The sequence below is a fragment of the Tiliqua scincoides genome, chromosome 5, assembly GCF_035046505.1.
Source record: "Tiliqua scincoides isolate rTilSci1 chromosome 5, rTilSci1.hap2, whole genome shotgun sequence".
In the NCBI taxonomy this organism is placed as follows: Eukaryota; Metazoa; Chordata; class Lepidosauria; order Squamata; family Scincidae; genus Tiliqua; species Tiliqua scincoides.
In genome coordinates this window covers 36,896,050-36,923,636 of record NC_089825.1, presented here as the reverse complement: position 1 = coordinate 36,923,636, position 27,587 = coordinate 36,896,050, and the positions used below count along the sequence as shown (strand labels likewise).

At 43.7% G+C, this 27,587-nt stretch overlaps 1 protein-coding gene across 6 annotated transcripts in view; it reads left to right on the top strand.

Moving 5' to 3' along the window:
• The window catches only part of OSBPL3 (oxysterol binding protein like 3), a 116,252-nt gene that overhangs the window by 4,200 nt on the left and 84,465 nt on the right, over window positions 1-27,587 (top strand). The window contains exons 1-2 of one of the 6 annotated variants that reach the window (XM_066631347.1): window positions 2,888-2,919; window positions 8,011-8,087. The exons of 3 other annotated variants lie outside the window; for them this stretch is intronic. The gene's annotated coding sequence lies outside the window, so the exon portion shown is untranslated. Of the gene's footprint in view, window positions 1-2,887; window positions 2,920-8,010; window positions 8,088-25,163; window positions 25,184-27,587 lie in introns of those variants that run through there. 2 more of the 6 variants (XM_066631345.1, XM_066631348.1) reach the window with 2 other exon arrangements.

The following is a 27,587-nucleotide window of genomic DNA, read 5'->3' as shown; positions in this document are numbered from 1 at the left end:
GGACCTTCAAGAACCTAACATCTATTTTATCACATTGTTCTCTTAAAACCTTGAGAACCCAGGGCTTTTTTTCTAATGGAACGCGGGGGGACGAAGTTCCGGCACCTTTTCGCAGGGGCCCCTCCCCTTCGGAGGCATTCCGGGGGGGAGCAAAACAGAGGCATTAGCTGGGTAGGTGCTGGGGGGTGAAGGGTGGGCGGGCGCCTGGCCCCTGCCTGACCACACAACGACCCCCTCCTGCCACATCCCCAAAATCTTGCCTGAGCCCAGCTCGCCTCCCCTCCCCCGCGCTCCAGCTTGGAAGCTGCGCAGGGAAGCGGTGGAGGGCGCGGGGGACACGCGCCAACGCCGAGGAGGAGGACGGACAGCCAGCCAGGGAGACGGGCTGCGGCACCCATGGAATGCCCAGGTACTGGCTTGGCGGAGGACGAGGGGAAGGAAGCTGGCTGGTGCAGCCCCCGTGTCAATCTGCAGCACGAGCCTAGGCATGTCTACTCAGAAGTAAGTCTCATTGTGCTCAATGGGGCTTGCTCCTGGGAAAGGGTGCATAGCCTTGCAGCCTGAGAGCCCAAGCCTATGCATGTCTACTCAGAAGTAAGTTCCATTGTGTTCAATGGGGCTTACTCCCAGGAAGGTGTCATAGCCTTGCAGCCTGAGTAGACAGGCAGAGGAAGAGCTCTGAGGCTGCAGTCCTCTCCACACTTTCCTGGGAGGAAGCCCCATTGCCTCTTCTGGGACTGACTTCTGGGGAGACAGCCATAGGCTTTAGCTCTGAGGCTGCAGTCCTCTCCACACTTTCCTGGGAGGAAGCCCCATTGACTCTAATGGGACTGACTTCTGAGGAAACAGGCACAGGATTGGGCCCTGAGGCTGCCATCCTATCCACAGTAAGCCCCATTCACTAAAGTGGACTTCTGAGTAGACATGCATAGAATTGGGCTCTTAGGCTGCAATCCTAAGCACTTTCTTGGGAGTAAGCTCCATTGACTAGAACGAGACTTACTTCAGAGTAGACATACCTAGGATTGGGCTCTTAATCCTGGCAGAGATATATATCTGCACCCGTTTTCACATGCTAAGGGCAGGTGAAAAGGGATTCTATGTGTGTACAACGTGCAGTCCAGCCTTGCCAGAGATCTTCCTCATCCTTCCCCTACAAGCATGCCCTCCGCCAGCCAGCATTTGCAGCTCCTCTCCAGCAATGCACAGCAGCTGCTCAGGGCAGCAGAGAACATACAGTTGCATGCCAAGCGCCTTCCCAAAGACACAGAGTATTCTGATACCTGAATTAAACCATATTTAATTGCTTGTTTGCAAACGTAGCTGTTTCTATGTGCACCTAAGGACCCCTCTCATGTAAGAATTCCTTTTTTGTTCTTACTCCCACAGTTGCTTAGAGTAATTTTACTGCATGGAACTCATGTAAGCCATTTTTCAGAATCCATTCACTGCTTCCTCTCCTTGTAGTGCCACACTACATACTACATGCTACAAGTGCACCTGTACAGTATTTTTCCCTATGTGTAGAAAAAGTAGCTAGGGGGAAGGGCATGTGGAGATTGACAGCCCAATCCTATGCATGTCTACTCAGAAGTAAGTTCATCTTTAGGGGGGAAGCACATAAAAAAGATTTTATTTCTCCAGTAAAAAATGGTTTAAAAATAAATAAATAAATAAATGATTAACAAGTTATGAGTTCCTGCACCTTTTCTTTTACCAAAAAAGCACTGTGAGAACCCAATCCTACGTTTGTCTAGACAGAAGTAAGTCCCATTTTAGTCAATAGGGCTTACTCCCAGGTATATGGGGATAGGATTGCAGCCTGAGAGCCCAATCCTATGCCTGTCTGGTCCTGTTTTAGTCAATGGGGCTCACTCCCAGGTAAGTGTGGATAGAATTGCAGCCTTAGAGCCCAAGCCTGTGCATGTCTACTCAGAAATGTCCCATTATACACAATGGGGCTTCAAGGTAAGTGTGGATTGAATGGCAGCCTTAGTAGATCTATGGCTGTGATTTGCTTTGTGTGGATCTTATCTGTCATGCAGCTTTCTCTCCTAGCTATGTGGAAAGAGAATTTTGCTCATCAAGTTATATAACAAGTGGAGCTTCCATGATTAGTGGCAGTGTATCTGCTGGGGTGCAAGCAAACAGCATGGCTTTTATTTTGTCAGCTTTCAACAGATCATAGTTTCCCATGAACTTGAGACAGAATTCAGGACAAAATGGACCCTCTCTCTGATCCAGTGAGGTTATTCTCCCATGTTCAGCTTCCCCCCCCCCCCTCATTTTTCACCAGTCATCCCAGATCTGATGGTTGATTGGCTTCCACATTCTGCTGATCCTGTAAAAGAAATTCACTTGGCTCTAATTAATGTTTTTTTCCCTGACAAGCCTGAAAAATAGAAACAAATTTAACTGTTACTAGGGGTGGGGAGTTAAACTGTATCTTTTCAAAATGTGCGCGTTGTACCCATGATTTTTCACTGGGTCACTGAAAGGGAGATACTAGGCCCTAATTCTGAAGGAGAATTTTAAAGAGCTTTGTAGCTTGTCTATGCATTTAACTTATGCAGCCTGATGAAAGGTCTCGCCCTTCATTCATACTGTCTCTTTCTGGCCTGAGCTATATTATACTTGGAAATCTGTGAGAGATTATATAAATTGAGAATCTGCTGTAGTTTGTTCTGTGGACTCTTGAAGCTTGCACACTATTTCACCCGTGGAAGTCCATCAGATGAGATTATTTTGCTTATTTTTGTATTTCTCATTTTCTAGGACCAATCCAGCAATCCTATTCTACCCCAAGTAATAACTACATTAGGGAGAACATATAACTTCTGAAACTTCCACGCAAAGAACTTTGGAAAGAAGTTGTTTCCATTGAAGCTATTGGGAATTCAAGCTGGGTGATTGGATGAGGTGAATAGATGGGGCTTGCTCTTTGAATCTGGCCTCAACCATCTAAATAAGTGCTCTTTTATAAATGTGAATTTTAAATGTTTCTGCCTGCAAACTGCAGGGAACTGTGATAATCTCCATGTTGATCATTGCCAGCCCAAATAGTACAGCGGAGGCTTGCAGAATCTGTGAAGGCAGCATAACCTAAGTAAAGACTATAACATGATTTTCTCGGGCTGGGTAATATTCTTTCTGGGAGTTAACAATAATCCGTTTGTGACTGTGCCTCAAACTGCTGTTTAGGTGCAATCCTGTGCACCAGGCATAGATGTGTCCTCTTTCCTGAGTTCATTTCTTATTGAATCTAAGTGGTACAGCTTTATGGTTCCCCTGGTGTACTTGGATTGCTAGCTGTTAATGGAGGGGAAATTCATCAACATGGATAGGCTGATGCTCTAGTTTACTTTGTTTTCCAAAAAGGTTCTGATTTTGAACATAAATGACTAACCATCTATTAGAAAATCTCTTGCAATCCTTAGTGGTTCTTTTAGAGAGCAGGATATGATTACAGTATTTATTTTACTCCTCTCAAGAATCCATCCTCTCTAGCTTGGTATGCACTGCACTTGAGCATATTAATGGATTTTTGTTGTCTTTAAAAAGATCAGAGTTTACTTTGTGCACTGAAATATGTCTAATTCTAGACTGATGCATTAAGCAGGTTTCCAAACACGAATCCGGAATCACTTACTAAATCTGGGGGTTGAGAGATGAATTTCCTGGGAGGCATTCAGCAGGGAATGATGCAGATCTTGCCCCCTTGCTGTGTGTCTTGAAGATGACAGTTGACAGCCAGCTGGCTACTGAGTGTAACTTTAGAGGTTCTGAGAATATATCTGCATGCTTCCTGCAAGAAGAAAGAGCTAGTGGCTTTTTTCGTGTAAGTAGGAAATAGTTCTGTCTCCTTGCCTGATTGATGCTTAAGTTGGGAGGGGAAAAGTGCAATTAAATCCAATTACTTTGGCTCTGTTCACAAGCTGGTGTATAGGAATTGCTTATTAATTCAGATTCAGAAAAGGCAGCTTGGTGATGGTTCCATGGCCAGTCAAGGTAACCAGTGCTGTATCTCTACTTGTTGCAAATAAATTGGTTTCATGTGGTAGACAAGTGGTACCAAATCATCGCGGCATAAAGGGAAATTTATGCAGTAATGGGAAATTATCCAAACTGTGATGTAACATGGCGTGGTAGTAGCTTAGTACCACAACTGGCGCATCTCAAGATGGTGCCAGAACATTTTTAGTTCTTAGAACTGTTTACTACTATTTGTTCATGATGGAGCGTATGGTGACATACATGGAGTTCCGGATGGTCACCCATCCTGATACTGACTAGACCTAGGCCCCTTGGTTTCAGCAAGGTAGTTGTATCCTGTACCTTCACACCCTACCCATTCTCCATACTATTGGCAGTATTTGGCCCTCACACCCCTAACCCTGGAAACCATAGCCTGCTCATACCTTTCAGAAAGAGTGACAGGATGCCTGAAAATGGTTCCTGCCCTTGTCATGGGTTGCAACCAGAGATGTGGTCCACTGAAGACTAGTGCCCCAGGTCCTGCAGCTCCAGAATGGGGCATGGAATCACCATATCGGTGTCCCATGTGTGCATCACCATATCTGTGCAGGAATGTGAAGTCCTAAACAGAGCAGGCAAATGCTTGTGGCATCCATGTAGAGAGCAGAGGTGTTACGATATTGACGGGTAAGATGGGTAGACAACCCCAAAACATTAACCCTTGGAGAGGGAAGGGAAAGACAAAGCCACCTGCCACATCTCTGGATCTTTCCAGAGAGTAAGGGCCCTTGTTCTGTTTCTTACTGCTGCCTCCATGTGTTATGTTAGGACCTCCAGGCATACTGGTGAAATGTGTTTAAGGTTATGGTGCCATTCGCTCCTGGTGCTGGTGTGATGCTACAGCCACACGAGAGCCTGTGCCATAATTCTTTGCACGTAGTACTGATCTGATGCATGGCTTTGCTCTGGGGAATGGTTTCCCGTTCTCTTCTCTTCAGTGTAGGGTAGAGATTGATGCTGTTGATTGGACAAGCCAATCTTCTGGTTCATTTTTGCTCCAGATACCTTCTTGTACTATGAAAGCTGTCAAAATATAAACTAGACTTCATCCAGTTGAAATGAGAAGAAGAAAAAAAATTGGTGTGCGTATCTGGTCTTTCTCAGAGCAGCCAAATGAAGAGAGTTGCGTTTTTTCCTTGAGTGATGGTGTTGCAAACACCCTTTATTTATTGGTTCCTGTCAGAACGCAGTTCACTCTTGGCCTTCTTGCACAGAATTGCTGTAGGAGGAAATGGTTTTTCTCTGTATGGTTACTTTTTGACGTCCATTGACTAATAGGACGGAGGTCTTGGCTACACTGTAGTTCAGCACAGCTTGTAAATCAGTCTCTGCATTTAACGCTTGAACAGCCATTGAGCAAAGTATTAAAGCCTTTGGTGATCTTGAGCCTATTTCTGGTAGCATTTAAAATGATTTAGTATTGAAACGAAATGCCTTGGCACCCCAGTTATATGAATCTCCTTATTGGGTTAAATCTTTTAGTGTCACCTGTACCTCAGTAAGATAATGCATGTGGCCAAAGAGACTCACTTTGGCCAAGGTCCCCCTTTAGAGCCCCAGTCACATTTTGTCCTCATGGTGTGGAAACCTTCAATGCACTCTGTCCAAGATGCCAGAATCTTTTGGGCTTTGTTGTTCATCTGTTATACCTGTCCATTTTGCTCTGCAGTTTCTTCTTGCTTGTCCTAGTCTTCTATACCAGGCTCCCTTTATGTGGCTCTCTTTCCAAGCATGCGCCACCCCAGGTGTTTTGGTTACCCTGTTCTGTCAAACTGTGCCCAAGATAAATGGTTATACACTTGTTGATGGCCTGTAGCTCTCTGGTAGAGCACCTGCTTTGTACGGAGAAAATCCTAGATTCGATCCCTGGCATCTCCAGATAGGGCAGAGTGAGAACCCCCATCTGAAACCCTGATGAGTCAATGTAGTGAGTGCTGAGCTAAACAGATCAAAACTGTCTGACTTGAAATAAAATAGCTCTCTGTGACAATGCTTTTATTGTCTCTCTTGTATATCAAGGTGGTGGATTCTTATTTGGATGGAAAATAATTTGAAGTTGCTCTTGTTCCAGTTTGCATCAATCTGCCAACACTCTTTTTAAAAAAAAAAAAATTACCTTAATTGGCTATGACACTATGACACCTCTTGCAATGGTGGCTTGTGTGGTTGGCTAATATTCCTCCATGTGTAGGACTTGAGAAATCGCTCAATGAGAAAACATTGACTTGCAGTGTGAATTAAGAGGAAGAGAGCGGAGGGTTTGTGCTGCTGTGGTGAACCTAGAAATGAGCTGACCAATCCTTGCAAGCTCACAGCAAAGTGCAGGAAATAATGGGTGACGTTTCAAAATGAGGCTGGTATCTTGAAACAGCTCGTAAGTTTTGCGGGAGACCGTTATGAAATATCTTGCTCTAAATTTAAATTAGAGTACTATTCGTAAAAGCTTGTGTGGTTTTGTGTTGTGTTTTTTAAATTGTCACCATGAAGCTGCAGGCACGTTGTTAAAAAATAACAAGCCAACAGAATACTTATACAAGAGTTCAGTAATGTATTTTTTTAAACTTAGGTAGATGCTGTTTAGGAGTGGAATGGAAGTATACTGCTGCTCTGTCAAGTGTAAAATGTTGTTAGTTTAATTTTAATGAATTTCAAATATTTATATCTTGCCTCTTGGCTTTAGTTTCCAGGGTGGCTTATAACACAAGATTTTTAAAAATCTATACAGGAAATAAACTAAAGCAGCAGTAAAAACAAGAAAAAAGAAAAGAGCAACTAGTACAGATTGCTGCTCAGTTTTATGGCAGTGACTGCTTCTAAAATTTTAAAATTCATTGGATGCAGTAAGAAGATCCCAGTGCCATTAAAAGCTTGACTAAAAAACAGTACATTTAGTTGCCACTTAAAGGCTATTAAGAAGGTTACTGTGCCATTACACGAGGGGAACATTGCATAATCAAAATGCCACAACTGAGAAGGCTTTTTCCCTTGTTGCCACCCACCTTGCTTCCAAAATCTGAGTTCCGCTGTACAGGATCTTGTATGAAGATTTTAAGAATTGGCCAGGTTTGTATGGAAGTAGGAGGGCCTTCAGATCTCAAGCTATTTAGAGTAACCAGAACATCCCAAATTGTCCCATAAAAACTGTCTTTGTATATCTTATGCTTTATTTAATAGATTTATACCCCACTTTTTATTATAATTAACAAACTGGCTTACAAAATATTAAAAGGTCAGATATTCATGGTTACTGAGTGAGACTTTTTGACTGATTAATGTCAAATTTCAGTGCGCTAAGAGAAAAAATGTTGTTTGTGCATTATGTACACAAATGAGTTCTGTTCCATCTGCAGAGAGATTCTGATTATACTGAGGGTCATGGAGATTTTGCTTTAGACTTCCAGTGGGACGTCTGTATCCCAGCTGATGTTCAAGGAACTTGGGCATACAAATGGTTATCCCATTTTCTCTATGCGTCAGCCCAGAGAGAGAGAGAGAGAGAGAGAGAGAGAGAGAGAGAGAGAGAGACTTTACCCAGTATGCTTAAGGTTCAGCAGGGAAATTGAACCCAGATCTAATTTGTGTCCAATATAACACATAACTTTTCTCCATTTTTGCCTCATGTGGTTGGAGAATTTTGCTATGGTTCAGACAATTTGGGTAGAGGTCTCTCCCTGTCTGACTTTCAGCCTTGTGATTTCTCTGTGTTTAATTTAGCGTTGAGTACAACTTTTGGATGCCCTTAGCCACAGACCTTGGTTCTATGGGAAGCACTTTGTTGTGATGCGCTCCCATGTAATCAAAAAAATGCTCAGAATGGGAGCATGTTGCAGCTCCCACGTGGCTGGTGCCCAGATCAGAAGGTCATCTCAGTGATGGATTGGTTTGGTATCTTAAACTATTCCTTTCTCCTTCTTGTTTAAATTGTGGTTCCTTTGTAACGCTGCTTAGTGTTTGCGATTTGTGGTTCTTTTCCAGCAGGCATCTGGTTTGGCTTTGTGCACCTGGAACAGTGGCGCTTTGCTAAATTGCTTTGGAAATCTATCGTTTTTGAGGTAGGTAAATAGCAGCTTGTGTGATTTCCTTAATTTGTGGTATTATGGCTCAGTCTGAGGCTAAACCAAGCTAAGAACATCAGTAAATCAATGGAAATTTGATTGGAGTACAGTCATGCAGTGCCATAGATTATTCTCCAAGAAAGACAAAGCAACAATCTGTAACTGCTTACTCTGGGGCAGTCCCTTTTTCGACTGGTGGCTCCTGTAACCTACTGGGCCTCTGGCTGCAGCTCCTCATTAAGGCTACAGTCTTATACAGGGGGTTCCCATATCTGTGGATCCCATATCTGTGGAATCGGTTATCTATGGATTGGGTCCATGGCCCTCCTGCATACACCCGGACAGTCTGCGGCCTCTGCCATGCTCAGACTGAACCCTAGAGCTAAAAAAAAAAGTCACTTCCTGTTTCTTTCCGAAGGGCTTTTCTGGCCCTTCCAGTGCCTTATAAAGCATTAAAAACATAACTTCTGGTTTTGCGGGAAAACCGGAAGTGACATTTTTTTAGCTCTAGGACCTAGTTTGAGCCACGCATGTCTGTGGCCTCTGCTAGGCTCAGAGGACCCTCCAGAGGCAAGGGGAACAGGGCTACCCTTGGCTCCAAAGGGAGGGAGGTGTTCGCCCATATCCATGATTTCACTTAACCATGGGGGTTCTAGAACAGAACCCCTGCGGTTACAGGGGCATGCCTGTACATTGTATAGGGTGGCAAGTTTTTCACAAGGATTCTGCAGCTCCCCTGGTTGGTTTTGGTAGCTTCCTGTGGAGCCAGGGCACACAGCTTAGGAACCACTGCCTTAGTGGGAACCCTGCCACCACAGCTAAGCCGTCATCCTACATTAGGTAAATGAACCAGAGCCATAAGTCTGGCCTGCTTGACATTGAAAAACCTGAAGTTGTTCCATGGAGAAATGCACTGGATTTTGAGATCATTCTGTAGTTATCAATAGTGTTCTTGATTGAATGGAAGACTGCAGTAAAGACCTCGGAAGAGTAGCATCTTAAGCAACCAGGAACTAGATAGGCAAACCTGCTCTCAAGGTAAGATGCCTTGCAATCCCAATCCTGTGCATGTCTACTCAGTAGTAAGTTCCATTGTGTTCAGTGAGGCTTACTCCCAGGAAAATGTGTATAGGATTGCAGCCCAAGTAAGCTTAGAAAACTGCAGATTGGGGATAACTGAAGGTTCTTTGACTCAGTAATGTGAATCTGCTTAAAGAGGGCAAGGGTTGAGTTTTATGTTTAACAACTATGTTCTGGGTTCTCTTTATCTCTGAGTTATGTGTACTTCCAGAAAACTCTGAAAGGGGACTGCTTCACTGGAAAAAAAAGTGCAAGTTGGTGTAATGAATAAGTGGCTCTTTTATAAAGTTCTTGTCTCACCTGTCTGTTTATGGAGATCTTCATCAGGGGCTGTGTTTTGTTGCCAGTAGAAGCCTGGTGAACTGGGACAATGGATAGGGGCTTTTCAGTGGCAACACCTAAACTGTGGAATTCCCTCCCCAGGGAAATACGACTGGCCCAGTCATTGCCAGCATTTAAGCAAGCACTGAAGATGCACCTTTTTGCAGCTGGCATTTTATCAGTGTCTTTACTGTTTGCTTGCTTACGTGCTTCTCTTATGTTTGCTGTTTTATTATGTCTTAGGTAATGCTTTATGTTTGAATTATCGTGTTGTAAACCACATTGATAGTCCTTTGGGGAAGGAAAGTCGGGGAATGCATGTTGTAAGTAAATAAAAATAAATAACCCTGGAATAGGCAGTGAGATGTCTGTAGCTTGCACAGACCTTGTGCAATGGTCATATCTTGCCGCATCATGAAAAAAACAGATTACTCAGATCAAGCCCTTCAGTTAGGCCTTGTGTTTCCTGGAAATCGCCTTCTGAAAAAGCTTCATAGTATTTCTGTAAAATAAATATAATGTAACTAAGGGAATGCATAGTTGAAATGAAGAGGGCATGACTGTATCTTGCATCTCTGCTCTTCAGAAGGTGATTTTGATTTTGTGAAACAGGTCTGTTTTTCCCCCCTCTGGAGTTTCTTGCAACAAGTATCAGCCTGCCTTAGTCAAATTATTTTAACCTAGTGAGCTTGCTTGTGCTTACATAAAAAGTTGATGGAGAAGAACCTAGCAGATGGTGTTAACCAGTAACCTTCTGAAGGCTGATCTGTTGTGCCCACTTATACAAAGGGTTACTATCACCATTTGTGGCATGAGAATGGGAGAGGACAAGGGCATTTTCTTGTGCCTTCTTTATTTCCTTCCATTGATTTTAGTAAAAAGAGCTTGTGTAATAAATATGCAACCCAATCCTATGATGAGGTGCTAAGGCTGGAATTGCACATGCAGCAAATGAGGTGGAAACAAGGTGGTGGACTGGATGGATTTCATTTTGTGCTAAATGTCCTGTCTTTGAAAGTCCCCCGTGAACAAAACATCTGTAAATAGAAAAGTACCACATCAGGAAGTTCTAGTTGAGTCATTTTCCTGCTGTGTTGGTTTTCTGTTGGCAGGGAGTTCTCAGTATAGGGGAGCATTCCAGAATATGTTTCTTTCCACCATGCCCTCCCAATCAAAGATACAGTCTATTCTGCCATCTTGGCATTCAGTTGTCTGGTTTAACTGAATGAAGAGACCAGATCTTGTTCCCAGGCAAATCTGCACATGGGTTGGTGACCACCATCCCTTAACAAAGGGGTCTCAAACCTAAGACCCATGGGCCGGATATGGTTCCTGGAAGCTTTTTATCCGGCCCACATGATAAGTGATCTCTCCTAGCACTGTGCTTTCAGCAGGACCACATCTGTTTAGGCTCTGGGAGGGAGGGAAGGAGAGGAGGAGGAGAAGGAGGCCTTAGAAGTGAAGGGATGCTATGGGGGAATGCTATGGGGTGAGAGAAGGAGCCACTGCCAAGGCCCTGGGAGAGCCCTAATATCACACAGGCTGCCCTTTCAGCTGCAGCACCTCTGCTGAGGCATCACTTCACAGAGCATCTCTCAGCGGCTGAACTGTGAAGCGATGCCTTGTCAGAAGCAGTGGAGCTGTACAGGTGGCCTTCATGATAATTGAGCTCTTCCGTATCTTGGAATTGTGATCAGAATTTGCATTGTCCTGGGAATTCCCAGCCCAAAATGGCAGCTTGAAGAGGCCAAGCGTGTCACAATGTGGTGGCTTGAAGAGACAACACCAGTCATGACGTGGCAGTTTGTATAATGATTTATGTTTGCGGGGGAGTGGGGGGGTGTTTACATGCACACGTACACAGTGCTCAATAGTGCATGCTGCCTGGTATTCTGCTCATGCTCCAAGCAAGGCTGGTCTGGGATTTGTTTGTGGAAACGTGAAAAGGAAAACATTCAAACCACTGAGGTGAAGAACAACAAGGGCAGAAGGTTTGGAAAAGTGTTTTGATTACCTATTGGCTGTTAGTAGCTCCAGAGTCACCTTCTGCCCATCCATGATCCAGTGGACTAAGTGTTCAGCTAGTTCCAGCAAGCAAACTCCTTTCTGCCCCTGTTGTTTCCACACAAGTCCCCCAACTTTCTTTTTCAGATTCCCTCACTGGATCTGAGTCACTAAAAAGGAATACCATGGCCAACTTAATGGAAAGGAGGGCAGTTATGGGCTATTAAATCCCACATTCAAATCTTGAGGGTGGGTTTTAAAACCCATGGCTACCCTTTTATTGAAGTGATGAGGACCTCCACCTGTCCACTCAAAGATAATTCTCTGACATGTGTATGGCTAGTTGGAAGAGAAGGCGCAGGGATGAAGTCAAGGAGGGGTTCTGCACTAGCCAAGGGTTCATCCCCATCAGAGGACCAATCCAGCTGGGGCCAAATCCTGAATCTTTGATAGTAGTGGCAGCACCCAGTGAACCATCAGGGGTTAGAGGGGATGCAGGACTCAGGCCCAGGGCAGCAATCTGATGCCAGCACTGAGAAGGTGTGAAGACTGATGGAAGGAATTGATCAGTAGTATCTGTCTTTATTTGAGTCTGTAGATTGTGTGGCAAGTCAAGTGTGCCCCTGTGTGCATGTTTTTAAATCAGAATGATTTAAGGCACTTTAAGATGTTCATTATTTATTTGTGTCGCGTCTTGGTTTTTTTTTTAGTTTATGCTGAACATCACAGCTATCTTCACTAAATATTATGACAGTTTAACTAAACACCTTCTTCTAAACGTTTCAATTTGCACACTGTTTAAAAAAATAGATTTGCCAGAGGACCTCTTTCTCACAGCATATTGTTTGTTTGCAATAGGACGGGTGAATGACAATGGTGTTTTCAGAGCATAAAAGACTAGTAGTGCCATAATATTTGCATTTTGAAATGTGCTCATCGCTTGGAAGTTGTGACTTGCAGCAGTGCTGGGGCGTTGATTGGAGAGATCAGATATCAGTAACTGGGTGACTGTTTAGCCTGGTTGCTACGCATCTGAAAATGCTTGTCTTTTTATCAAAGGGGATTTTAGCTACTTTTCAGTTGATTATCTTGATAAGCTTTAGGGGGAAAAAAAATGGAACTTCTGCAAAATTTGGACCTAGCATCTTTACTGATGGTACACCAGTCATCCCTGCTGCTTGTTTTCACCCTCCCTGGATTCAAAAAGGAAGAGTAAGTGTGGAGGAGAGTGATGGGCTCTTCTTCTGCACTTTTTAATGCTCTGTTTCCTTTTTGAATCCAGGGAGCACATGAGGCAGATGTTACTGGGAGATGTAGGTAGGTGTACATGCATGCACAAGTTCATATTGCCTATCCAGGACCAGAGGATGTCTCCGTGGATAGGCTGTCCCTGATTTGTACATAGAGTTGGACCTAGGTATCTGCAGGGGATCCATTTCTGGACCGCCGTGGAACTGAAACCTTCAGATAAATGAATGTCCAATAGTATCTCTAGATGTGACCAGCGATGTCCTCCAGTTGTTTTTAATAAAACTGGAGGATTTTCTGGCACTTCTGGAGGCCTTTCTGAGGTGCGACTTCTACAGGCCTCAGAAAGCATCGCAGATGCAACCAGAGAACATCTCCAGTTGTGTCTGGGAGCTCAGTTTGGCCCTCTCTGGGTTCAGAACCTGCAGGGAGTTAATTCTGCAGGTCCCGAATCCACAGAGGATGGGCCCCCCCCCCCGTGTGTGGACTGTGAAATTCTCTTCCTCGAAAGGCCCAACTGGCTGCCTCCCCTTATTCCTTTCCAAAAAGAGTGTAAAGACAGCCCTATTTCATGGAGTTTATGCTCTGACATACAGTTTTTGTAACTGTCACTACTGTTTCGTTTGCCTTACTGAACTTTGTGGTGCCCGATTCATTTGTTAAATATGATTCATTATATTGTGTAGTATGTTTGCCTCCCTAAATGCCTGCAAAAGTAGAAAGATAATAATACACAAATCTCTAAACCAACTTCAACAAATAGGCTGAACTGATGTCTTCTAGCAGCAAGATATTATTAACATGTTTGTACAGAAAGTAGATCTGCATTACTTTTTCTCAGTTTTCTTTTTAACCTGCTAAGTGTTCCCATATGAACCAGAAAACCAAAACCTGCCTGTGAGTACAGCTGTCTGCTGCTAGTGAATTGAGAAAAGGATAAATTATGTCTTAAATTTCAGTTACTACAGCATTCTACTGATTCTACTTGCAGTCCATGTAATTTTACCTATCATAATGATGCTTGTTAGTGTTGCATTACCCAGTGCTGACTGCTAAATGAGGTTGCCTTGTTTTATTGAACCTGATTAGGTGGGTGGTGTAGTTCAAGGAAAGATGGTTGTTTTGTTGTTGTTGTTTTTTTGGCTCATTGATGGTTGCTTTTTTTTTTTTTTGGCTCATTGAAACTGTGCTACATCTTGGAAGCTCACCCTTATATATCTATCTTCGGGAGTGGACAGGCTTTTTGATCTCCAGGGGCTTGGCTATGGCATGGCTGGAATGCTAATTTAGTATGATCCTCTCTCCCTTTGGCCTAGTGAAACTCAGCTGATGGGTTTGCATCAGCAGATCTATTGCTCAACAGTTCCATGTGTTGCCACTTGGAGGTATGAAGTGTTGTCAGCATAGAACATTGGGCATACATGGGGCAATGGGCTTGGTCAGCATTGGCTGCATTTGGGCAATGAGATTAGTTTTGCAGATTAATGCTTGCTCAACAAGAAACCCAACCCTAATTCTCTCGTCCCAATCGAGAAACAAAGTTCTTTAGGTAAATAAACTGATTGTTTGACTTACAGCTTTTTTTTCTTCCTACAGTGTGTGCATGTTGTTGTATTGACATGGCATGGGTGTAGAACAAGGGTGTCATCTCTGAATCACTATTTTTCAACCAGTGGTGATGGTGCATGGCAAGTGGTCTTTGGTCCTATTGCCATGAGGACTGCACGACCCTGTTGAAAGTACGAGATGACTGGGGCAGCAGAGCATTTGTGGCAAGGTGACTTGCCTTGGCTTGGCTCTTTAGAAAAGGTTAGTTGAGGGAGGTGGTGCAGAGAGGAAGAGGCATCAAGGGGCAACAGCAATGAAGAAGCCCCTTCTCTTCTGCAGTGGCAACTGTAAGTAAGCTAATTATTTCAACGGACAGCAGCTGTCCATGGTGACAGTAGTACTTGGGAAGGCAGGACTTGTGCAAAAAGAGACGAGGTGGGGGGAACCATAAGCGAAAGGTGGAAAATGCCTGATTGTTGATCCAGGTTCAGATCCACAGACTTGGAAAGTTCACTGATGGCTTTAGGTCAGGCTGAGAGGCTGAAATCTACCTGCTATCAGTCAATCTATGAAGGGCAAAGAACAATAGAATTCACACACTGAAATCTGCTATAGGCACACGATATAGCTTGTTATCCAGACTCCGTAGGACTCTGCCTTGTACCAGGTAAGATCGCTGGTCCAACTCAGTGTTTCTCAACATTTGTCCTCTGCCATTCAACTTCACATGGTCCACCTATTCGAAGCACCACTGGAAGCAATGCCATCATCACCAGTTACTTCTGGGTTGAGAGATCAGATGCAATACAACAAACACCAGTAAGAGGCTCAGGGAAGATGAGAGGGCTTTGTCAAGCATGGAAAAGCATGCTTTGGGGCTGTGCCTACTGAGGGCCCAATCCTATCCAGTACCTTTTCAGTACCAGTGCAGCCCAAGGTAAGGAAACAAACATTCCCTTATCTTGAGGAGGCATCTGTGACTGCCTCCCCACCTAAGGATGCAGTGCACACCCCACTGGCACAGCTGCACTGGCACTGGAAAATTGGATAGGATTGGGCCCTGAGTCTCCTACTGCTGTTTGTTGTTTTGTGTTCCTGGTCTTGCTGCTGGGCAGTAGGAGTCCAGGGGCCCACTGAGTACCACCAGACACCACTTCAAGTGCCACTCGTGGTGCCCGTACCACTGGTTGGGAAACACTAGCTCAGGATGGTTGTTGTTGACAGGCAGTGACTCTCCAGAGTTTCAGAAGGAAATTTTTTCCCGTCCTACCCAGAATGGAATCTAAATGGAATCTGGGACCTTCTGTATGCAAAGCGGATTTTTTTGTTGTTGTTGAACTATGGCCACCACCCTCATGTGTTTGTCAATGGCTTTTCTTAATGCAAAATGAGCTAATACTGAATCTGCTAACTTGTAGTTCACTTTTGAAATGATCTGCATGTATGCAGCAGTTCTCAGAAATTCAGTCCTGTTTTTCCTTGTGCTTTTCTTTTGCTTTGCACTGAGTCTTCCTTTGGATTGTTGCTTCCTATTTTGGACAAAATTACCCTAGCTATGAATTCCTGTCCTTTCTTCATCAGCTTCCTATCTAGGAGGTGAGGACCACTTAAAAGGCTTTGGTACAGGACAAGTGTGGAATTCTCAAAACTGTTATATATCCTATCTAAAAAACCTGGAGGAAACTCTCCTTCCAGATGTCATACAGAAATGACTGATGTTGCTTTCTCACAGCATTGCCAACAGTAGAACCAGGGGTCATCCAATGAAACCTGTGGGCAGGAGAGCTAGGATTGACACAAGGAGGCGGTACTTTACACTATGTGCAATTAGCCTGTCAAATTAATTGCCACAAGATGTGGTGTAGCTGAAACAACTTTAAAAAGGGGATTGGAAAAATTCATGGAGGACAGGTCTATCGGAGACTGCTAGTCATGAGGCATTCTACTAGCAAAAGGGCACCTTTGGAGCAAAAGGTTCTACCAGCAGAAGGTATACCTTGCATGCGTACCTCTGAGTCAGTGATTTTTCAATGTTTTTCTTCTCATGGCACACTGCCCTCTATCGTCTTTGCCCCTTGTGATGTCAGTTCTGGCTTCTGGGAGATTTGTCTGTGGCTCTGTTTCTAGGGCAACTAACTGTCTGTAGTAACAGCAGCTGCAGAATGCAGAAGAGTTTTTTCAGTGGTTTTCAACCGCTATGCTCCAAACTCCCATGGAATACCTGTGGACCTTTCACGGCACACCAGTGTGCCACGCTACACTGGTTGAAAGTACTGCTTAGATTGCTAGTTGCCAGGAAACAATGTCAAGAGAGAAGCATACCTTTCCCATGCTTGTAGGCTTCCTAAAGGCAGCTGGTAGGCCACTGTGGGAAGCAGTATCTTGGGCTAGATGGATTCTCGTGATCCAGCAGGGATATTCTGTTTTGTGCAACAAATTTCTAGATTCTGGAATAAGGAAAACTTGTCAGTGTTCACATTTAGTAGACTTTTCTCTGAAAATTATCCTTAACTTCTGTTTTGCAGAGAGAAAAGTGTCCTTCCCCTTTCTGATACAGATCAGCATTGCAGGAAGAAATGGAGAGAATCTTCTTGGGACTGTTGTCCTGGACAAGTGGTCCATAATCCTTTTAATATAACCTGCTTCCTCCTTTCTTTTATTGAGAACAGATCATGAGTTAAAGTTCTGTTAAGATGAACATGGCCTTTGAAATGCAGAACAGATTTTAGAGAGAGAAGTTTATTTCTCCCAGGCATACAGGAAGACTTTCTTGTTTTGACCTATATAGGTGGCTATGAAAGAAATGACTAAAGCAGAAAAATTGTTTTGAGATCATGGATTGGGGTGGTGGTGGAAATAAAGGACCTTTACATTTTACAGCAGGATTGATGTTTTGACACAGTTGAAAGCACATGGCTGAGAGCTGGAGTTGACTGGATCATCAGTCTGTCCAACACAGGACATGACACAATGATATCAAAGGAGTTGTAAAAGCTGAGCTGTGTAGATACCACCTTGCTGTTGATGCAATTCCTCACTGGTTTCAGGCACCCTGATGGGTTATTTTATTGACCAGACTAAGAGACTTATTAAAAGCAGATATGGGTGACAAAGTTCACCAAAATCTCAGCCTGGTTTGAGAAATCTTTCTTTCTCTCCGAGAAGCTTATTGCATGTCATTGTATTTTACTTTATAATCCCTGTGTCTTAACTTAAAGGCAAAACGTAGGTGATTTGATTGCATCCTGTTGCTTGTTTTTTTGCTTTTGTCGATCAGGAAAGCTGATTTTTTTATTTCAACTTCCTTAGTTGTTCTTTAGTGTTCTTAATTGACCCAAGAAATGTGGAAGCTAAGATACTTGCTGCCTTCCTCAACAGCAGTGAGGGCAAACTCAGGGCTTCTGTGCAAAGGGACCTCAGGCATTGAAATGCGCTTCATTTTCTTTGAAGGCGTCCTACACTAGTTAAAAACATTCATCGTGTTGATGCAATTTATGGATGTATAGTGAGTGGATGTTAGGTTACTTGGCATCTTTGCACATGAGGGTGGGTCGGTTGCCCAGTTTCGGGAGGCCAGATTACTAATGCCTCTGGGCTCACCAAGCACCCCTCCTTTCTTAGCACACATTCCACCTACGCATTCTTTCTGTAATCCAGGTTTGTTGTGAGTTTCTCAATTGCTGTTTTCTCTTTAGATGAGATAAGCTGCCTTTAAAGCTTAGAGAGCTTCTTTGTCTTGGTGCCTCCTTTCTCTGCATTCTTAGACCAAAAACAAAAAAAGTAGCTCCTAACTTGAAAAGATTCTTCTTCCATTAAGATATATTGGCTTTATCATTATACACTCGTATTATAAGCTTTCATTGCTGTAACATGGCACTATTGTGGCTTTTCACAATGCAATCCTTTACAGTGCCTTTATACTTAAGTGCAGTTTCTTTGTCTCTCTGCTAGGCATAAACCAAAGAGCAGTGCTTTTGAATTGTATTTAAAATGCTTTTACTCCTATGCATGTTTACTCAGAAGGAGGTCTGAAGTCTAACTCAGAAGAACGTTCTATGGAACTCATTACTTGGAAAGTGGTACATTAGACTGCATCTGTAATCATGACACACCATCTAGGAAATAAGACATTTGTCCATTCTGTGTGAGGGAGGAAGGAAAAGAGACTGAATTTGCTGCCTACAGCTTATTTCCAAAGAATTGCTAACTATGTATAAATTGTGCTAGTGATATATTTCAACTTTGCTTTTTGTCCTGGGTGCAAAGCCTGGGGGTGTGTGTGTGTGTGGTAAAAGGGGTAGTTTGTACCTGGGCCCATGGTTAAAAAGGAGGTCAGTAGCCAAAGGAGGGGGCCAGAATTTCCCAGAGGGGGCCACATTTCCTGTGATCTTACATTTTCCTATCTACGCAGACATGTTGTCCGCATGGGAAGGTGGGGACACTGCCACAAGCTGCAACTACTGGCAAGCCGTATATGCGGGGCCAAGGAATACATTCATGACACTCCTTAATACAGTGTCAACTCTGGGAGGAAACTGGCCTGTTACAGTAGCTCTTTGGCTTGTGGATCCACTTAGCATGGAGGAGTGTATAGGAACTCAGGGACACAGCTGCTCAGAAGCACTTTTTGGCGCAAACAAGACACTTTCCATTCTAGTGTGAGCCTAAATAGGATGATGCTAATTTTCTGCATGATTTTCTATCATCTTTAAAAGACTTTTTATTACTGTATCGAACTGATGATGCCACATGGGTGGTAGACCTGGGATCCAAAGACTTTTCCAGCTGTCTCCACCCTCCCCCTTTGCCCCCATTCTGCTCGCCTGTCACCCGCTCGCCTGCTCTGTTTCACTTCTCCTCCTTTGCAAAGGGGCCTAAAAGAAACTTTGTAATCCCTGATAAAATTCCTCTCAGAGGCCCTGCCTGGGTGAAAGCTTGGATGTTGTGGTTTCTGGGGCCACTGTTCCAATGTCCTTCTGCCTGGCAGTGTGTTAAGTATTATAGAGCACTTGCCTTGCTGTACGTTATTTTGGCTCTTTCCCCTAAAATATGTCGTTTCCCCTCTATTAATCCCCTCCCACTTTTGTGGGACAAATTGAGGCCGAATAGGGACTTGTCATGGACTACCCATTTGGCTTGCATGTAATGTGGTGGGTGGGTGATATTGTTACATTTCTCATTTGTGGATTTTGGTATGTATAGTTGTTATTATAGTTGGCAACCTTCAGTCTCGAAAGACTATGGTATCGCGCTCTGAAAGGTGGTTCTGGAACAGCGTCTAGTGTGGCTGAAAAGGCCGATTCGGGAGTGACAATCCCTTCCACACTGGGAGCAAGTGCAGTCTGTCCCTGGCCTGTCTCCCTGGCTATGGGCCTTCCTTCTTTGCCTCTTTGCCTTAGTCTGTTGGCCAAGTGTCTCTTCAAACTGGGAAAGGCCATGTTGCACAGCCTGCCTCCAAGCGGGCCGCTCAGAGGCCAGGGTTTCCCACTTGTTGAGGTCCACTCCTAAGGCCTTCAGATCCCTCTTGCAGATGTCCTTGTATCGCAGCTGTGGTCTACCTGTAGGGCGCTTTCCTTGCACGAGTTCTCCATAGAGGAGATCCTTTGGGGTCCGGCCATCATCCATTCTCACGACATGACCGAGCCAACACAGGCGTCTCTGTTTCAGTAGTGCATACATGCTAGGGATTCCAGCACATTCCAGGACTGTGTTGTTTGGAACTTTGTCCTGCCAGGTGATGCCGAGAACACGTCGGAGGCAGCGCATGTGGAAAGCATTCAGTTTCCTCTCCTGTTGTGAGTGAAGAGTCCATGACTCGCTGCAGTACAGAAGTGTACTCAGGACGCAAGCTCTGTAGACCTAGATCTTGGTATGTTCCGTCAGCTTCTTGTTGGACCAGACTCTCTTTGTGAGTCTGGAAAACGTGGTAGCTGCTTTACCGATGCGTTTGTTTAGCTCGGTATCGAGAGAAAGAGTGTCGGAGAGCGTTGAGTCAAGGTACACAAAGTCATGGACAACCTCCAGTTCATGCGCAGAGATTGTAATGCAGGGAGGTGAGTCCACATCCTGAACCATGACCTGTGTTTTCTTCAGGCTGATTGTCAGTCCAAAATCTTGGCAGGCCTTGCTAAAACGATCCATGAGCTGCTGGAGATTTTTGGCAGAGTGGGTAGTGATAGCTGCATCGTCGGCAAAGAGGAAGTCACGCAGACATTTCAGCTGGACTTTGGACTTTGCTGTCAGTCTGGAGAGGTTGAAGAGCTTTCCATCTGATCTGGTCCGGAGATAGATGCCTTCTGTTGTAGTTCCAAAGGCCTGCTTCAGCAGGACAGCGAAGAAGATCCCAAACAAGGTTGGTGCAAGAACACAGCCCTGCTTCACGCCGCTTCAGATGTCAAAGAAATTGTGTATGTTATTTACTTTATGAGTTCTGGTTTTGATTGTTAGCAGCCTTGGTTGCCACAGGCAAGAATGAAAATGTTCTTCAATAAAATGAATAAATAATGCCCTGCCTTGGTTTGGCACAGTGGCAGTGAGTCTGCTGCTTGCATACTGCCTCCTTCCTTTGCACTCTGCTTAGTTAATGCCTTATTTGTGGCCGTTTGGAGATCACAGTGGCAGGTCAGATGTAAGGATACCTGAGGCGTCACTAGGGTTTGTGTCACCCAGCGCAAGAGCTTATTGCGTCAAACTCAAAATAATCTCAAAGAGCAAACAAAAATACGCAGCAGCAGCAGCAGCCACCTTCACTCCAAACCAAATGCCTTGTGAAAAACCCAGCTTGTCACCATGCTAGAAAAATGGCAGCATGCACCAGGATCAGTTAACTGGGTGCCCTGCAGATTTAACCATTTGTTTGTTCTTTTAGATTGAGGTTTTTTGTTTTTTTTCCAGAGAGTAACCCTCTTTGGACTGCAATTTGAAGGGGAAGTGGGGTAAGGCAGTTTAAAACCAAGAATAGATTTTAGTTTGTTGCAAATCAGGAACTTGGTAAATGAAGGGGTAGAGGGAAGGTGCATATGATCCTATGGCTGGGTCAGGTAACGTCAGAGCACAGTTGCCTGGTCTGCACCTGGAAATGGAAGCAGATGCATTTTGCTTTGGTATGATTGCACATGGGCTCGTCTTTGGACATTCAAATGTGAAAAGAGAAGGGGAAACTTGTTTACTGCTTCTTTGTCAGAAATGTCTGAAGCACGGCTTACAGTGTAGCCCTCATGTACCTCTCTTAAAATATAGTTCCTGTAAAATGCACATAAGAGAACTTGCTTGACAACTTTGTGTGTGGACAAAAGGGGGCTATCATTGTTCTCCCCTCCAGGACACAGGAATGTTCTCCCTCCTTGCCTCCAATTTATTTAATGTGCTTATTTTGGAGAAAGTTGGCAGAGAATAAGTGAATGTTTTGGTTACCATAACTCAGACTGCAATTCTAAGCACATTTACCTAAATCCCATAGAACTCACTGGGACTTACTTCTGAGCAGACGTGCATAGGATTGCACTGTAAAAAGCTGTAAATAGACTTGAGGAATCCTTTTACAAGTTTCTAGGGGAGCCGATGGAGTTCTGAGAAATTATTTTCCTCAGAAATATAAACAGGCTCATAGTTGGGAAGGAAATATTGTATGTTCCTTTTATTTGTTTGCAGAAACACAGTGAACAAATTACAGGGTTTAAAAAAAAAGGCGCGCACACACGCATTTGCTTGAGACTGCCTGGTCTCCGCCATCGTCTATGCCTAGGCAATCCCTAATGAGGAACTATCATTTTCCAAGTATGAATTATTAAGCATCTATGTATCAAAATTCTACTTTTCCATTATGTTGAAATTCTACTGTGAAATTCTACTATGTTCTTGTGCCCATGTGTGTGTGGTGCGTACCACCTGCTCTTTGCCTTTTAACCTTCTCCCCATGTACCCTATTCCCACTTGATCAATTCTTCTCACATACCAGGGGAAGCCACAGTGGCTTTTTAAGGTAGATTCAGAAAATCAGTGTCAAGGGTTGATTTTTATGCCAAGTTTCTGTCTATATTCTCTTATGCTCTGCCACATCCTGTGCCATTCTGCTGACATCGTATATCTTAAATAAATGCACATTTGCCTATTCTAACATTCTTTCCTAAATAGATTTTAGGGTAGAAATATATGGAAAATACAAGTACTTTGCATGCCTGTGCCAGTGCATTATTTATTTCAGTGTTTCTGAAACTGTCGGTCAGGATCCACTAGCTGGGTTGCAAGCCAATTTCAAGTGGGTCCCCATTCATTTCAATATTTTATTTTTAATATGTTAGGCTTAATACTGCCTTGGGATGTGACTGCATTTGGGGAAATATTATAGACCTGCACTTTTAGCAAGCTGCTATGTATATTATTTTAACAATGATAGTCAGTGGGACTTACTCCTGGGTAAGTGTGGGTAGGATTGCAGCCTAGGATTGTTAAGTTTTCCTGCTTGATGTTGTCACTTCTGATCATGACATCACTTCCAGTGGGTCCTGAGAGATGCTCATTCTCAAAAGTGGGTCCTGGTGCTAAATGTGTGAGAACCGTTGATTTATTCCATTCATTTAGGAGGGAATTGTTTGTTGTCCTCTGGTTTTATCATTCCTAGAAGCTGGAAATGAGGCTGTATAAATACAAACTTTTTTAAACTACAGGTTAAGTAGTTTACAGGGCAAACAGTTTCTTTTTGGATACCATTGCCTCCTAGCTCATAATCCTTCACTGCTACCTGGAGTAAATCCTGACCTTTTTTTCCTTCCCTTTCTTGTTCTTGTACCAATGATTGTAGGCTCTCTGAGTGGAGACCGTGTTTGTGCATAGCACCTAGTACACTGTTGGCCGAACAGAAATGTTTAGCAGCAGAAAATGAAACCTTTTTAAAACCAGTAGGTGTTAACTGGGTTTTGCTTGTGGGATTAGATATGGGGAGGGATGTTGCGAAAATCATGTAAGCTCTGACCTTCTTTGCTTTGGGGAATCTGGTGAGCTTCACAGTCCAATAAGCTTGCTCAGTGCCTAGTTCTTTGCTTGCCAGTTGTTTGGAGATAATGAAGAACATTCAGCAACAATAGATGACTTCTGCCTTAAACTGACTTGGTGGTGCCCCTTCAGTATGCTGAGCTCCATATGGGAGTGATAAGAAGGCCCAAAAGGTGAAAAGATAGGGGAAGATCAGGGACTCTTCTCAACAGCTTTGAGAAGTTATTTGCTGAAAAGCGGTACATAGATATGAATTGCAGTGAAACCACACACAGGCTTTAAGCAAGGATAAAAAATGGGGGGGGGGAGACTGGTGTCCTTTGATCTTCTCAGGTTTACCCTTCTCAATTACAAATAGTAATAGGAGCCGTTGCCTCCCTTAGGTATGAATGGTCTTGCATCTGCTCCTCCCAGAAGCATTTTGATATGTGTAACATCACCATGGGAAAGACCAGGTTTTACTTCTTAAACTGTAAGCGAAGCTTAAAGCAGGTGCCATGGCTTTAGTTTTGGACAGTTCTATTGTAAAAAAACAAACCTCCATCATAATGAAAATTGAGAATGACAGAATCCAATGCAAGTGAACCTTAAGCCATATCATATTGCCTACAGTGACTCTGGAAGTGTGCAATAAGTGTTATTGGAAAAGCAATAACTGTTATTGGAAAAGGATCAAAAACATCATGGGGTGTAATTGCAGCTAATACAGATTTCAGAGGAGGAGTTATCTTTTAAATCGCATTAATATTTTCTTTTGCTACCCACAGAGTCTTGCTTTGTAGCTCAGCCCCATCAGTTAGAAAATGTTCCATCTAAATAGCATTTGGCTTGTGTTCCTACTTTCCCATTCTGATTGCTGGATCAAAACAGGGGTTGTCTCTTGTTTACTCACCATGAACATTTTGCAGGAGTGCTACAAAAACTGGCAAATCGGCACGCTTCCTCATGCAAAATGGTGAAAAGTGCTCTAGGAAAGTAATAAACAGAGGCTTGTCAAGATGTGCAATTGTACAGCCACATGTTTCCAGCACATATGTACTTAATGGATAGGAATTTTCCATACTAAATACTCTCTCTCTGTGTGTGTGTGTGTGTGTGTGTGTGTGTGTGTGTGTACGTACACCCATGCTGTTGTGCATCAGATCTGGAGACAAAAACACATGCTGTTTTGAACAACATTGGAGCCTTGTAAATGATTTTTAAACCACTTGTTTCTACCCTGTCCTCCTTCCTCCAAGTTGCCATATCAGTCTTTACTGGACAGTAAACTGCTAATGGAAATGCAAGGCCTGAACGAAGGAGAGCATTGATAGGTACTTGTAGCCAGACCTATTGCTTAAGATCAAAGAAGCATCAGAAACAATAACTCATGCGAAAAACATGTTCTTGGGGTCTGGGTGATGAGACGAGTGGTTAATGGCCCCCTCTTGTTTGGGGTCCTTTCCACATAGGATTCTACACTTATTTACTGTGTTGTTTTTGTCCTCTTCCCCCAAAAGCTCACAGTAGGAAGCAATAATTTTTAAATAAATGGCAATCCTCTTACAAATGTAGTCATCTGATTGGCAAAATTGACTGTTTGCTTTGGCCAGTGTTGAATGAGAAGTGTCTGTGTGTGAGGGAAGAGAAGCTACTTGATTTCAGGAAGCTTTCTGATTCCCGTTCCTTAAATCTATTAAGAAATATATCTGAGCTGCGCATGTTTTGCAAACAGCTGCTTTGGAGACACTTTTGGCAGCAGAATGGTGCAGGGGAAAAGAGTTGACAGGTACACAAACTGTGATCTGCTTCTGGACTTCCCTGCAGATCTGTTTTTAAGAAAGAAGGCTGCTTCCTTTTGTGAATTGTGCATTTACATATCCATCTAAGTTGCCCCGGAGTCCCAGGACAACACAAGTATGGTAAGTATTCTTTTGTAAAATGCTATAAGGAAAGGAGCTGCACCTTGTGATGTGTTATGATTGCTGACCATGACTTTTTTTTTATAGCTTCGATATGTCTGTTTTGAATTGGTGTCTTAATGGCTGTAGCATTTCTACCAGAATGGCTTTTCCTTACTTTTGGGAACTTTAGGTACAACTCATATCTCAGTTATTTGCTTGACTAGTATTAAAATATTTGGCTAAACAGGAGTCTTGTTTGCTTATGGTAGGCAAGGCTAGAAAATTATGGGTTTTTTTTGTGTAACACACTTGCTCTCCCCCCCCCCCCCAATTTTATATTACTTGTTGATGAAGTGGTTGAAAATGTCTGCTTCCAAATCCTTAATCTGATATGATTTGGTTGATATAAAGCACTGCTGGACAATTGGGTTGCTTGAAGGATCTGTTGGCAGGTTTTTCAGTGCATAACTATGGCACTATACTTCTACATAGGTACAGAAGGAGCGTACAAGGTAATTGCAGTAAGTTAGTGGTTCCCGACTGCTGGCTCCCTTGACTTACTGGGCCATTGGCCGTGGCAACCCATTAGGGCTGAGGTATTCAATCTGTGCATCGGGCCTCCCTAGTGAGGCGTGGATAACCTCCAGGGGCATCACCAGGCATCTCAGGGAGAGGTGGCCACAGCTGCTCAGCTTGGCTCAGCTGTACAGGCTGCCACCCTACTTGCTGCTTTTCTTCGAATAGGTGGGTGGGGCAGTGGGAGGTGGGAAAGAAGGCTGGCTGGGCAGCGGCAGAGGTGCTGCATCTCATCAGCACAGGGTGTGTTCATGTCCACACCTTCCTGGGAGTAAGCCCCATTGACTCAAATGGGACTTGCTTCTGAGTAGACCTACATAAGCGTGGGGTCTGTGTCAGCTTAACCAAGGATCCTCACCTTTCTCTTTTTCCTCCCCCTTCAAAAAAGAAAAAAAAACCCATTCTTGATGGCTTTGTCTCCAAAAATTGATTAAAAAATAAAAAAACACCCATTCCTTTTCAGCCAGCCCCCTTTTTCCTCCTGCCTCCTTTATTTATTTATTTGGGGGGGGTACTTCCCATGTTGGCTGCTATTATAAGACAAAAGGCACAATCTTAGCTAGGTCTACTCAGAAGTGAGTCCTATTGTGTTCAATGGGACTTACTCCCAGGTAAGTGAGGTTAGGATTGCAGCCAAACAGTCTCTGGATCTCATTGTCACATTAGAATTAGCAGATACACACAAAACAGTCTTCCCCTCTCCCAGCAAATTCATCACTTCTCCTCCCCTCCCTTTCCAAAACCCTCCAGGTGTGCTGCTAACAAACTCAGGGCACAATCCTCACCAGGTCTGCTCAGAAGTAAGTCCTATTTTGTTCACTGGGGCTTACTCTCAGGTAAGTGTGGTTAGGATTGCAGCCTCAGAGTGCTGGTAGCTGTTTTTTTGTTTCTAGTGTATAACAACACCTTCACCCCCATTTTGGGGGTAACTGAGGTGAGGTGGTGTAATGGGGAGGCTTGGCCAATGGCCACAAGGATCAGGGGTGCCACGGGCCGGAAAAGTTCAAGAACCACTGCATTAGGGCTACAATCCTATACATTGTATAGGGCAGTTGTTTATTCCACAAGGATTCCGTGGCTCCCCTGGCTTGTTTCTCTGGCTCCCCATGGAGCCACAACTTAGTTTTGGAACTGCTGTGTCATTCTCCCATCTCTAGTTCCAGTAAACTCACTCATCTGACTTACAGAAGGTATTGTGGTCTTGGAATTCAGAAACATTCCTCTGCAAAGCTGTGCACTAAATTGCAAAATGAACCTTTGCTAAAGTCACTGAGTCACTGGTGGGACCTCGTTATTTTCTTTTCTTACTTGTGTTTTTACTCAGCAGTCATAACAGGAAGTGCCAGGAGGGTGGAGAGGGAGATGGGAAATGAAAAGTTAGAAAGAGAGAGAATGAACAAGGTTGATGAGGGGGCCTCCTGTAGGCTGCCTCTTCTTTCTCTCTCTATTCTGGCTCTTGAATAGCAAGACAGAACGTCTTATCTTGCTACATGTTTCTGGGAGTAGAGCTACCAGGCAGACTGCTTCATTCCTAGCATTACAGGGTTCAAGCAGTTTGGCAGCACCTGGATTCAGTTAATTTGTTGGCTTGCATTCAAAGAGTGTTAGTCACAACTAAGTCCCGTTGCAACTAATTACTTGGATACAACCCCCTGCTTCCAGCAATACCCATTTGCTGCATTATCTCAAGGAGAGAGAGACAGAGAGAGGGAGGCTGAAAGACAGTGAAATATTTGGTCAATTGCACCAATCTGAGTTTTTACTCTGGATTTTCCTGAGAATAGTTTCTAGTTTCTAGTTCTAGTTCCAAAACACCTTGATTTTTCTGCTCTCCCAACAATATAAC